This window comes from Bubalus bubalis, chromosome 20 (genome assembly GCF_019923935.1).
Source record: "Bubalus bubalis isolate 160015118507 breed Murrah chromosome 20, NDDB_SH_1, whole genome shotgun sequence".
NCBI classification, from domain to species: Eukaryota; Metazoa; Chordata; class Mammalia; order Artiodactyla; family Bovidae; genus Bubalus; species Bubalus bubalis.
Genome location: NC_059176.1, coordinates 23,045,255 through 23,058,105, shown reverse-complemented (window position 1 = coordinate 23,058,105; position 12,851 = coordinate 23,045,255). Strand labels below are relative to the sequence as shown.

Genomic DNA, 12,851 nt, shown 5'->3' with positions numbered 1-12,851 from the left:
TCCATTTTGTTGGCACATAACTGTTCATATTTGTCTCTTACCGTCATTTTTAAAAAAATAATGGCTTTAACCGTCATTTTAAGTATACCACAGGGGAAAGTGTGCTTTAATTAAATATACATACCAGTGATGCTGGCAAGTTGAAAGTTACTCCTAATGGTGATAGCTATAAAAAGTAGTTTTACATGATAAGACAATGAGAAGGGAAAAAAAAAAAAAAAACAGTCCCTTTGAAACAAAAAAGTTCACAGTGGTTTGTATCCAACAGTATGCATTTTATGACAATAACATGTACAGACTGAGCACCCTAGAGCTCTTTATATCCTAAAAAAATGAGCATTTACATTATTCAGGGGCTGTACTGAATTAAAAAAAATCAGTTGTACACTCACCACTTAGGGTATACTGTTCTAAGTGTACAGCTTTTACACCCTCATTAAAGTTGTTTTCAAAAGGAACAGAAACAAAACAAAACATTTTCCTTGGGAGTGGAGAGTCTTTCATTTGCTGTTATAACCAGCAAATACCATTCCTTCAGTAAAAAATGGAAAAGGGGGGGCCCCCAAAACACTGTTTGAGCAAGCTGACCAATACACATTACAGTTTTAAAAAATGAAGGTTATATACTATATGTTACAAGTCCCAACTAAGCAGTGTCAAAATGACATCAATTTCTTTGTTTGCTTTGTGATCATACCCCTTGGAGGTGTTACGGGTCTCGTGGCATTTGGCTTCTTTTTCTCTGCTGCTGCTGCTGCTGCTAAGTCGCTTCAGTCGTGTCCCACTCTGTGCGACCCCATAGACGGCAGCCCACCAGGCTCCCCCGTCCCTGGGATTCTCCAGGCAAGAACACTGGAGTGGGTTGCCATTTCCTTCTCCAATGCATGAAAGTGAAAAGTGAAAATGAAGATGCTTAGTCGTGTCCAACTCTTAGCGACCCCATGGACCGCAGCCTACCAGGCTCCTCCATCCATGGGATTGTCCAGGCAAGAGTACTGGAGTGGGTTGCCATCTCTGTAGGCTTTAAAATCTGAAAAGAACATATCAGATGTGTTTCGTCCACACTCATCATGGTACCTGCATTGTCAAACTCTCTACAATAATTGGGCACGGAAAACAGAGTGACCAACTGCCTCTTTGCAAAAAATTCATATCCATCTTCAACCACTTAATGGGCTTTACATATAAGATCCAAATTATGCCTATGGAGAAATTTTACAACCACTTCTGCATCAAATGTGGACACTCCTCTGTCATTTTCACCCCAGCTTAAGACATCTTCATCGGGGTCAGACCACAAAAGATCACAAAGAAGACCTTGATCTTGTACATCAGTTGGTCACATAATTCGCCAAATCTGTTCCATGGATTGAAGATTTGGTGATAAACCTCCATGACAGCAGAATATTTTCTCATCCGCGATGGCTGCTATCAATAAACAGTTAAAGCAGGCTGTGAAAGTTTTCCATAGTTTAATGTTATATCTTCTTTTACACTCACCATAAAATCCATAAATTCTATTGATGCTGGCACATTCGTGGTTTCCTCTGAGAAGAAAAAATTTCTCAGGATATTTGATTTTGTAAGCCAACAAGAGGCTAATAGTCTCCAATGACTGCTTTCCCCTATGCGCATAGTCCCCAATAAACAGGTAATTGCTTTCTGGCCGGATGGAACCACTCTACTCAAAAACTCGAAGCAAATCGTAGTATTGCCCATGGATATCACCACGTATCTTGAGTGGTGCTTCAAGTTCTAGCAGGATAAGACTGATTGAGAAAGCTCTCTTGAGACTTTAAGCACAGTCCTCTGATTTCATTCTCCTGTAGCTAGACATTCTTACTAGGCTTGGACTCTCTCACTTACAGCAGTAGTTAGATGCTACCACCAATATTGAGTTTATTTATATCCGCCTTCGCCTTCCCGTCGCTAACCTTCTCACAGAGGCTCCACTGCAGCTGCAGGTCAGGATTTACACCTCCTTTCCCACACCAGAAGCATAGAGATGGTAGTGGCAGCAGTAGCAGAAGCTGCGGCAGGTCCTCCCTCAACCACCCCTCTCCCTGCTTCCTCCTTTTCTCCCCACTGGAACCATAAGCTCTTGTGGTCATTTTTAATTCTGTCATATCAGTGGCAATGTCTTCTATTTCATTTCTAACTTTAGTTATGAGTCCTCTTTTTTTTCTTTCTGAGTTTAGGTAAAAACTTATCAATTTTGTTGATCTTTTTAAAAAAATCAACTTTGGATTCATTGATTTTTTTAAAAGCTGTCTTTCTAGTCTATTTCATTTATCTTTGTTCTAATCTTTATTATTTCTTCTCTTTTTTGAACTTTGGACTTAGTTTGGCTTCATTTTCCTAGTTCCTTGAGGTCTAAAGTTAGGTTGTCAACTTGAGGTTTTTTTTTTTTTTTTTTGATGGAAGCATTTGCTACTATAAACTTCCCAATCCGTACTCCATTTGCAGCATCGCATAGTTTTGGTATTGTGCTTATGCTCAGTCCTTTCAGTCAAGTCTGACTCCAGGACTGTAGCCTGCCAGGCTCCTCTGTCCATGGGATTTTTTTATTTAATAGTGGTTAATAATTTGCAGATTTTCCTATTTTCTTTGTTGTTGATTTCTAGCTTCATTTGTGAGTGGAGAAGGTACTTTATTTCAAACTTCTTAAATTTATTAAGACTTGTTTTCTGACCTAACATATCTTGGAAATGGAACACTTCTGACTCTTTGTGACTCCATGGACTTGTAGCCTGCCAGGTTCCCCTGTCCGTGAGATTTTCCAGGCAAGAAGATGGAGTAGGGTGCCATTTCCTTCTCTAGGGGATCTTACTGGACCAGGGATCAAATCATCTGCATTAACAGGCAAACTCTTTACACTGAGCCACCAGGGAAGCCCCATTGTTGGGTATAATGTTGTTCATATGTCTGCTGCTGCTGCTGCTGCTAAGTCGTTTCAGTCGTGTCCAACTCTGTGTGACCCCATAAAAGGCAGCCCACCAGGCTCCCCCGTCCCTGGGATTCTCCAGGCAAGAACACTGGAGTGGGTTGCCATTTCCTTCTCCAATGCATGAAAGTGAAAAGGAAAAGTGAAGTTCCTCAGTTATGTCCAACTCTTTGTGGCCCCATGGACTGCAGCCTACCAGGCTCCTCAGTCCATAGCATTTTCCAGGCAAGAGTACTGGAGTGGGGTGCCATTGCCTTCTCCGTCATATGTCTGCTAGGTTGGTCTATAGTGTTGTTCCAGTTTTCTGTTTCCTTATTTGATCTGCTGTTTTGCTGTCCTACCTGTAGTTGAAAGTTGGGCATTAAAGTCTCCTATTACTATATTGCAATCTATTTCTCCCTTCAGTTCTGTAAATGTTTGCTGCATATATTAAGGCATTCTAATGTTCAGTTCAGTTCAGTCGCTCAGTTGTGCCTGACTCTAGGCGACCCCATGAATCGCAGCACGCCAGGCCTCCCTGTCCATCACTAACTCCTGGAGGTCACCCAAACTCATGTCCATCGAGTCGGTGATACCATCCAGCCATCTCATCCTCTGTTGTCCCCTTCTCCTCCTGCCCCCAATTCCTCCCAGCATCAGAGTTTTTTCCAATGAGTCAACTCTCCGCATGAGGTGGCCAAGGTATTGGAGTTTCAGCTTTAGCATCAGTCCTTCCAATGAACACCCAGAACTGATCTCCTTTAGAATGGACTGGTCGGATCTCCTTGCAGTCCAGGGGACTCTCAAGAGTCTTCTCCAACACCACAGTCCAAAAGCATCAATTTTTTGGCACTCAGCTTTCTTCACAGTCCAACTCTCACATCCATACATGACCACTGGAAAAACCATAGCCTTGACTAGACGGAGCTTTGTTGGCAAAGTAATAGCTCTGCTTTTGAATATGCTATCTAGGTTGGTCATAACTTTCCTTCCAAGGAGTAAGCATCTTTTAATTTCATGGCTGCAGTCACCATCTGCAGTGATTTTGAAGCCCCCCAAAAATAAAGTCTGACACTGTTTCCACTGTTTCCCCATCTATTTCCCACGAAGTGATGGGGCCAGATGCCATGATCTTAGTTTTCCAAATGTTGAGCATTAAGCCACCTATTTTACTCTCCTCTTTCACTTTCATCAAGAGGCTTTTTAGTTCCTCTTGGCTTTCTGCCATAGGGCTTCAGTTCAGTTCAGTTCAGTTCAGTGGCTCAGTCGTGTCCGACTCTGTGACCCCATGAATCACAGCATGCCAGACCTCCCAGTCCATCACCAACTCCCAGAGTTCACTCAGACTCACATCCATCGAGTCAGTGATGCCATCCAGCCATCTCATCCTCTGTCGTCCCCTTTTCCTCCTGCCCCCAATCCCTCCCAGCATCAGAGTCTTTTCCAATGAGTCAACTCTTCACATGAAGTGGCCAAAGTACTAGAGTTTCAGCTTTAGCATCATTCCTTCCAAAGAAATCCCAGGGCTAATCTCCTTCAGAATGGACTGGTTGGATCTCCCTGAAGTCCAATGGACTCTCAAGAGTCTTCTCCAACACCACAGTTCAAAAGCATCAATTCTTTGGCACTCAGCCTTCTTCACAGTCCAACTCTCACATCCATACATGACCACAGGAAAAACCATAGCCTTGACTAGACGGAGCTTTGTTGGCAAAGTAATAGCTCTGCTTTTGAATATGCTATCTAGGTTGGTCATAACTTTCCTTCCAAGGAGTAAGCGTCTTTTAATTTCATGGCTGCAGTCACCATCTGCAGTGATTTTGGAGCCCAAAAAGATAAAGTCTGACACTGTTTTCACTGTTTCCCCATTATTTCCCATCAAGTGATGGGACCAGATGCCATGATCTTTGTTTTCTGAATGTTGAGCTTTAAGCCAACTTTTTCACTCTCCACTTTCACTTTCATCAAGAGGCTTTTGAGTTCCTCTTCACTTTCTGCCATAAGGGTGGTGTCATCTGCATATCTGAGGTTATTGATATTTCTCCCAGCAATCTTGATTCCAGCTTGTGTTTCTTCCAGTCCAGCGTTTCTCATGATGTACTCTGCATATAAGTTAACTAATCAGGGTGACAATATACAGCCTTGAGGTACTCCTTTTCCTATTTGGAACCAGTCTGTTGCTCCATGTCCAGTTCTAACTGTTGCTTCCTGACCTGCATACAGATTTCTCAAGAGGCATATCCGGTGGTCTGGTATTCCCATCTCTTGAAGAATTTTCCACAGTTTCTTGTGATCCACACAGTCAAAGGCTTTGGCATAGTCAATAAAGCAGAAATAGATGTTTTTCTGGAACTCTGCCAAAGAATGTTAAAATTACTGCACAATTGCACTCATCTCACACACTAGCAAATTAATGCTCAAAATTCTTCAAGCCAGGCTTCTACAGTACGTGAACTGTGAAATTCCAGTTGTTCAAGCTGGATTTAGAAAGGGCAGAGGAACCAGAGATCAAATTGCCAACATCCACAGGAACTCTCTTGCTTTTTCGATGATCAAATTTATATTTATAAATTGTTACATCTTGTTGGTGAATTGACACTTTTATTATTATATAACGTCCATCTTTGTCTCTTGTGACAGTTTCTGTCTTAAAACTATTTTATCGGACAGAAGTTTGCCATTCCTGCTCTCTGCAAGTTCTGATTGTATGCAGTATCTTTTCTCTTCCTTTCACTTTTAATGTTTCCTTAGCTCTAAAGGGAGTCTCTTGTAGGCAACATATAGTTGATCTTGTTTCCTCATCCATTTAGCCAATCTACATATTTGAATATAGAGAAGCGAAAAGCAAAGGAGAAAAGGAAAGATACGAACATCTGAATGCAGAGTTCCAAAGAATAGCAAGAAGAGATAAGACAGCCTTCTTCAGCGATCAATGCAAAGAAATAGAGGAAAACAACAGAATGGGAAAGACTAGTGATCTCTTCAAGAAAATCAGAGATACCAAAGGAACATTTCATGAAAAGATGAGTTCGATAAAGGACAGAAATGGTATGGACCTAACAGAAGCAGAAGATATTAAGAAGAGATGGCAAGAATACACAGAAGAACTGTACAAAAAAGATCTTCAGGACCCAGATAATCACAATGGTGTGATCACTGACCTAGAGCCAGACATCCTGGAATGTGAAGTCAAGTGGGCCTTAGAAAGCATCACTACGAACAAAGCTAGAGGAGGTGATGGAATTCCAGTTGAGCTATTCCAAATCCTGAAGGATGATGCTGTGAAAGTGCTGCACTCAATATGCCAGCAAATTTGGAAAACTCAGCAGTGGCCACAGGACTGGAAAAGGTCAGTTTTCATTCCAATCCCAAAGAAAGGCAATGCCAAAGAATGCTCAAACTACCGCACAATTGCAGTCATCTCACACGCTAGTAAAGTAATGCTCAAAATTCTCCAAGCCAGGCTTCAGCAATATGTGAAACGTGAACTTCCCGATGTTCAAGCTGGTTTTAGAAAAGGCAGAGGAACCAGAGATCAAATTGCCAACATCTGCTGGATCATGGAAAAAGGAAGAGAGTTCCAGAAAAACATCTATTTCTGCTTTATTGACTATGCCAAAGCCTTTGACTGTGTGGATCACAAGAAACTGTGGAAAATTCTTCAAGAGATGGGAATACCAGACCACCTGACCTGCCTCTTGAGAAATTTGTATGCAGGTCAGGAAGCAACAGTTAGAACTGGACATGGAACAACAGACTGGTTCCAAATAGGAAAACGAGTTCGTCAAGGCTGTATATTGTCATCCTGTTTATTTAACTTATATGCAGAGTACATCATGAGAAACGCTGGACTGGAAGAAACACAAGCTGGGATCAAGATTGCTCGGAGAAATATTAATAACCTCAGATATGCAGATGACACCACCCTTATGGCAGAAAGTGAAGAGGAACTCAAAAGCCTCTTAATGAAAGTGGAAGTGGAGAGTGAAAAAGTTGGCTTAAAGCTCAACATTCAGAAAACGAAGATCATGGCATTTGGTCCCACCACTTCATGGGAAATAGATGGGGAAACAGTGGAAACAGTGTCAGACTTTATTTTTCTGGGCTCCAAAATCACTACAGATGGTGACTGCAGCCATGAAATTAAAAGACGCTTACCCCTTGGAAGGAAAGTTATGACCAACCTACATAGCATATTCAAAAGCAGAGACATTACTTTGCCAACAAAGGTCCATCTAGTGAAGCCTATGGTTTTTCCTGTGGTCATGTATGGAGAAGGCAATGGCACCCCACTCCAGTACTCTTGCCTGGAAAATCCCATGGACAGAGGAGCCTGGTAGGCTGCGGACCATGGGGTCGTGAAGAGTCGGACACGACTGAGCGACTTCACTTTCACTTTTCCCTTTCATGCACTGGAGAAGGAAATGGCTACCCACTCCAGTGTTCTTGCCTGGAGAATCCCAGGGAAGGGGGAGCCTGGTGGGCCACCATCTATGGGGTCGCAGAGAGTCGGACACGACTGAAGTGACTTAGCAGCAGCAGCAGCATGTATGGATGTGAGAGTTGGACTGTGAAGAAGGCTGAGTGCCAAAGAATTGATGCTTTTGAACTGTGGTGTTGGAGAAGACTCTTGAGAGTCCCTTGGACTGCAAGGAGATCCAACCAGTCCATTCTGAAGGAGATCAGCCCTGGGATTTCTTTGTAAGGAATGATGCTAAAGCTGAAACTCCAGTACTTTGGCCACCTCATGCGAAGAGTTGACTCATTGGAAAAGACTCTGATGCTGGGAGGGATTGGGGGCAGGAGGAAAAGGGAATGACAGAGGATGAGATGGCTGGACGGCATCACTGACTCAATGGACGTGAGTCTGAGTGAACTCCGAGAGTTAGTGATGGACAGGGAGGCCTGGCGTGCTGCGATTCATGGGGTCGCAAAGAGTCGGACACGACTGAGCGACTGATCTGATCTGATCTGATCACATTTAAAGTAATTGTTAAAAAAAAAAATTACTGACAGGATAAGATTTACTATTGCCATTTTCTCAGCTGCTTTTTGTATGCTGTGTAGTTTTTCTTTGTATTCTTTTCTTTATTGTTGTCATTTTAAAATTTTAAATCAATGGATTTTTCATAGTAAACTGTTTTGATTCCTTTCTCCTTTCCCATTATGCATATGTATATATAGAATATATTTTCCTTTGGTTACATCTGTCCTACCCTTTATGTTGATGAGACACACATAAAAAATGACTTTTTATGTTGCAAATCCATTAACAGATTTGTAGTTTTCATGCTTTTGTGTTTTAAATTTTATACATTTAAAAGCGATTCATGCATATAGATTACAAATACTATAGAATTCTATATTTGTCTATCAATTTACCTTTATCAGGGAGCTTTATTTTTTCTTATGGCTTTGTATTGCTGTTTACCATTCTTTCATTTCAACTTAAAGAGTTCCCTTCAGCATTTTTTGTAGGGCAGGAGTAATGGTGATGAAAGCCTATAGATTTACTTTATCTGGAAAAATCTTTTTCCAGAATTTTGGAGCCTCCTGAATTTTATGTCAGTTTCTCTCCTCCTATTTGGTGAGTTTACAGTCATTATTCCTTCAAATAGGCTCTCTGCTTTCTTTTTCTTTTCCTTCTGGAACTCTCATTATGCTTATGTTGTTTCACATGATGGTGTTCCATAAGTCCCTTAGCCTCTCTTAAGTTTTCTTCCTTCTTTTTCTTCTTGCCTGAGTGATTTTGAAAGTTCTGTATTCAATTTCATTGATTCTTTCTTCTTTCTGGTCAAGAATTCAATTTCAGAATTTCTGTTTAGATCTTCTTCATAGTTTATCTTTGTTAGTGTTGTTGTTTGTTAACATAATGTTTTCCTGACTGCACTAGTTATCTATCTGTGCTGTCTTAATTCACTGAGCATCCATATGATGGTTATTTTGAATTATTTTGTAATTCGTATATCTCCATTTCTTTAGGGTAGGTATCAAATTTAATTTGCTCCTTTCAATGGGTAATGTTTCCCTATTCTTTGTATGTCCTGTCATCTTCTGTTGGGACTTTAACATTTGAAAAATCAGCCACCTCTCCCAGTTTTTGTGATCTGGCGTCATACAGGAAGAACTTTCAATAATCAATCCGGCTAGAGATCCTAGAGACATCTTAAACCTTACATGCACTTTGGGCCTGTGTGTGTAATCTAATAATTGAAGAGGTTTGCCAATTTCTACTGAGACTCTCCTTTTGGATCTTTCTACCTTATTGTGGCCTCTGTGATGCAGTAGTAAGCTGTGGTACTTGTCTCCCATCTAACTTCTGCCTGTAGTATAGTGGACTCTGGGGCACACTGATTGCTTTTGTTCTTAGCAGCCCCAAACTGGCTGCCCGTTCCTGTCAGTTTTTAGATTCAAGGAAGATAGAAACCAGTCCCCCAGGCACCTTCTTGAAAATTCAGATCACTGAATATATGTTCTCCTTTTTCTTCTCAGTGAGAAGATAGGAGTTGAGAGTTTCCTCCCAATCATGTTTTATTGGGGGTGAGTCACTTGCAAGTGAGTGCTACAGGATTTCTTACTGGGTACTGATGCAGTTGGTTTCACATTAACCTGGGGTGCGGGACACACTTAACGTTTCTGGATTTCTCACAAAGGCAATTGGCCCATGTATTATTGTTAAATTTGTGTCTCCATGGGAGAAGGAGAGTCTGGGGTTGCCTATTCCACCATCTTCTTAATGTCACTCCTGATTTGAATCTTTTTCAATGAATTTGTATTTATGATATAATTTATGGCCTGTCTTGGAATATCTTATGCATACCTGAAAAGCAAGTTTATCCTGTTGTTAATAGCTATTCTATAAATGTCAATTAGATAAGTTGGTTAATACTGTTGTGGTTGATCGTGTTGTTCAAGCCTTAGATTGCCGGGAGAAATATAAATAACCTCAGATATGCAGATGATACCACCCTTATGGCAGGAAGTGAAGAGGAACTAAAAAGCCTCTTGATGACAGTGAAAGAGGAGAGTGAAAAAGTTGGCTTAAAGCTCAACATTCGGAAAACTAAGATCATGGCATCTGGTCCCATCACTTTGTAGGAAATAGATGGGGAAACAGTGGGAACAGTGTCAGACTTTATTTGGGGGGGGGCTCCAAAATCACTGCAGATGGTGACTGCAGCCATGAAATTAAAAGATGCTTACTCCTTGGAAGGAAAGTTATGACCATCCTAGATAGCATATTCAAAAGCAGAGCTATTACTTTGCCAACAAAGCTCCGTCTAGTCAAGGCTATGGTTTTTCCAGTGGTCGTGTATGGATGTGAGAGTTGGACTGTGAAGAAAGCTGAGCGCCAAAGAATTGATGCTTTTGGACTGTGGTGTTGGAGAAGACTCTTGAGAGTCCCTTGGACTGCAAGGAGATCCAACCAGTCCATACGAGATCCAACCTGTCCATTCTAAAGGAGATCAGTCCTGGGTGTTCTTTGGAAGGACTGATGCTAAAGCTGAAACTCCAGTACTTTGGCCACCTCATGGGGAGAGTTGACTCATCGGAAAAGACTCTGATGCTGGGAGGGATTGGGGGCAGGAGGAGAAGGGGACGACAGAGGATGAGATGGCTGGATGGCATCACCGACTCGATGGACGTGAGTTTGAGTGAACTCCGGGAGTTGGTGATGAACAGGGAGGCCTGGGGTGCTGTGATTCATGGGGTTGCAAAGAGTTGGACACGACTGAGCAACTGAACTGAACTCAATGTACCCTTAGCCAAAGAAAAATAGTTTAATCACAGTTTTTAAATTTAACTTATAAATTCATTATTTGGTTTGACTTTTCTCAGTGTTATGATAACTATTCTCTCTTATTTCTTGCTACTCTAGCTAGGAAAACCAACTCTCCCTCTTTGTGTTTTTTTTTTTTTTTTTTTTTATAACATAAATTTGAGTTCCCTTAAAGCTTTTCACAAGTCAAACCTTTTTTCCCGATTAGGGTGCTCTTCCCAGTTACTCTGACCCGTTCTCCTTTTTGCCTCCTATATTTTTATGGTACTTTTTGTCCATAAATATCTGATTCAGACCTTGACTGAAGTAAATAAAAATGGATTTCAAAGCTGAAGCTATAAAAAAAGAAAATTTCTTTAGAGCCCTGTGCATTCATTACAATATAATAACCAGGAGCTTGTATTACAACTGTGTTCCAACTAATTTACATTGGTCTTCCCCCCACTCCTCTTTTTTACTAAAGTGTAAGTTTCTTTCATTAACTTCAACGACTAACTTAGGAGACCGTGAAGACTTTATATTATACATATTCTTCGGGGATATTTAAGAAATCATCACTATTGCTTATTACCCAAACCCAGAAGAGTACCTGGCTGCCGAGGTCCAGCCCCGGCTGATCCAGGGTACTCGAAGGAGAGACGGCTAGGTGACCTATTCAAATGTTAATTAGAGATGTAAAGAATAATAAAATGAGGATAGCTCCGTAGGAAAATTCAGTGGAGAAAAGAAGCTGAGTACCTTGGTTTACACGGAAAATCAATATAGCCCGTGACACCAGGTTAGCTCTGACCACGGAGGTCGCAGGCGCCCTCTCAAATAGCGGAAGGTGCCCCACCTTAGACACCTTCTTGAGTGGGTCTTAGAAGCCCAGGCAAATAAATGGTCGCAGAGGATATCCGCGCTCCAGATGGACACTCAGCTGGAAGTTAAGGGGAAGAATGACATGGGGAGACCAAGCGTTGGTGAGCAAGGCCCATAGCTTTATTTTCAACAGGGGCTTATAGACCCTAAGTTACACATAGAGGATAATAGGGGATGCCAAGTCAGCAGTCTTTGATCCTTATCAAAAACCAGGGTTTCTTTCCTGCAAATTTATCGTATACAAATGGTTTAGGTGATTTACATCATCTTCTGACCAGAAGGCCTATTAACATTTTATGACTCTTGACAAGGACTTATCAACAAAGATTTTATTTTTCTCTAAGAGTAATTATTTTAAGGTTTGGCGCCATCTTTCGAAGATAAAATTACATTCCTATAGAGCGGATGTGTAATGGGTTTACAAAGGAAAGAATTTATTACCTTAAGGGTCTAAAGTTACTAACACCAAGGCCACTACTTATTTTTTCTACATACCAACTATATTAATTAATACATATTCAAGGATACAATTCAGGGGATGTGGAAACTTGGCAACAAACATTGGCTCATCAATGAAATCTTTTACTAGTTTTATTCTGTCAGTTTCTAACTCTCTGAGAGGCTCTAAGCTATTTGAATATCTTAAGCTTCCCGTGCCTCTCGAGGCTGGGAGACTGTAAACAATCGTATGCATAGCTGTAGGTGTCCGGGTAAACTTGTCAGGCGAGTTAGAGAGCCATCTGAGGGGTTTGGATTTAAACACTCCTAACTGCCCAGGAACTTTATTAATTGGAGCTGTAAGTTAGCTCTTTGACAGAGAGAGCGAGATGGTGGTGGGGGACAGCCCCAGTAAAGTCAGAGGTGAGAGCACAAAGCAATAAAGTAGGCAGACTCTGGTTTTTGGGGGGTAGATGCTCGAGAATATCCGGGGGCACTCCCGAGGCTCGATCCCGCCTTTGCGTATGCTGAGCCTCCTTCCTCATGACCTTTGTCACGAGTGGAATGTCTCTCGCTGGCTCCCGGCACCTGGCACATGGTATGTTCTCAAGAACTATGTGGTGTCTGAAGGAATTAACGTGACATTTATAAAAGCAACACTTATCTGTGGTACAGGAAAACCACATTTGAATTACTATCAGCTATAATCCTTTCTTGTTTCAACACAGAGGTACAGGAATTGAGGACTTAATTTTTTAATTCTGGAAAGTTCAACCTTTTGTCTTAAAGAATCCATATATTGAACGGTAAGCATCCGTATCTTTTTCTTAAGTACCTCCTAGTTTTAGT

The 12,851-nt window shown here is 41.4% G+C and overlaps 1 pseudogene; it reads right to left on the bottom strand.

Annotated features, from left to right (window-relative positions):
- Nucleotides 1-1,168: 1,168 nt before the first annotated feature.
- Nucleotides 1,169-2,111, bottom strand: LOC102412568 (annotated as a pseudogene).
- Nucleotides 2,112-12,851: the final 10,740 nt, after the last annotated feature.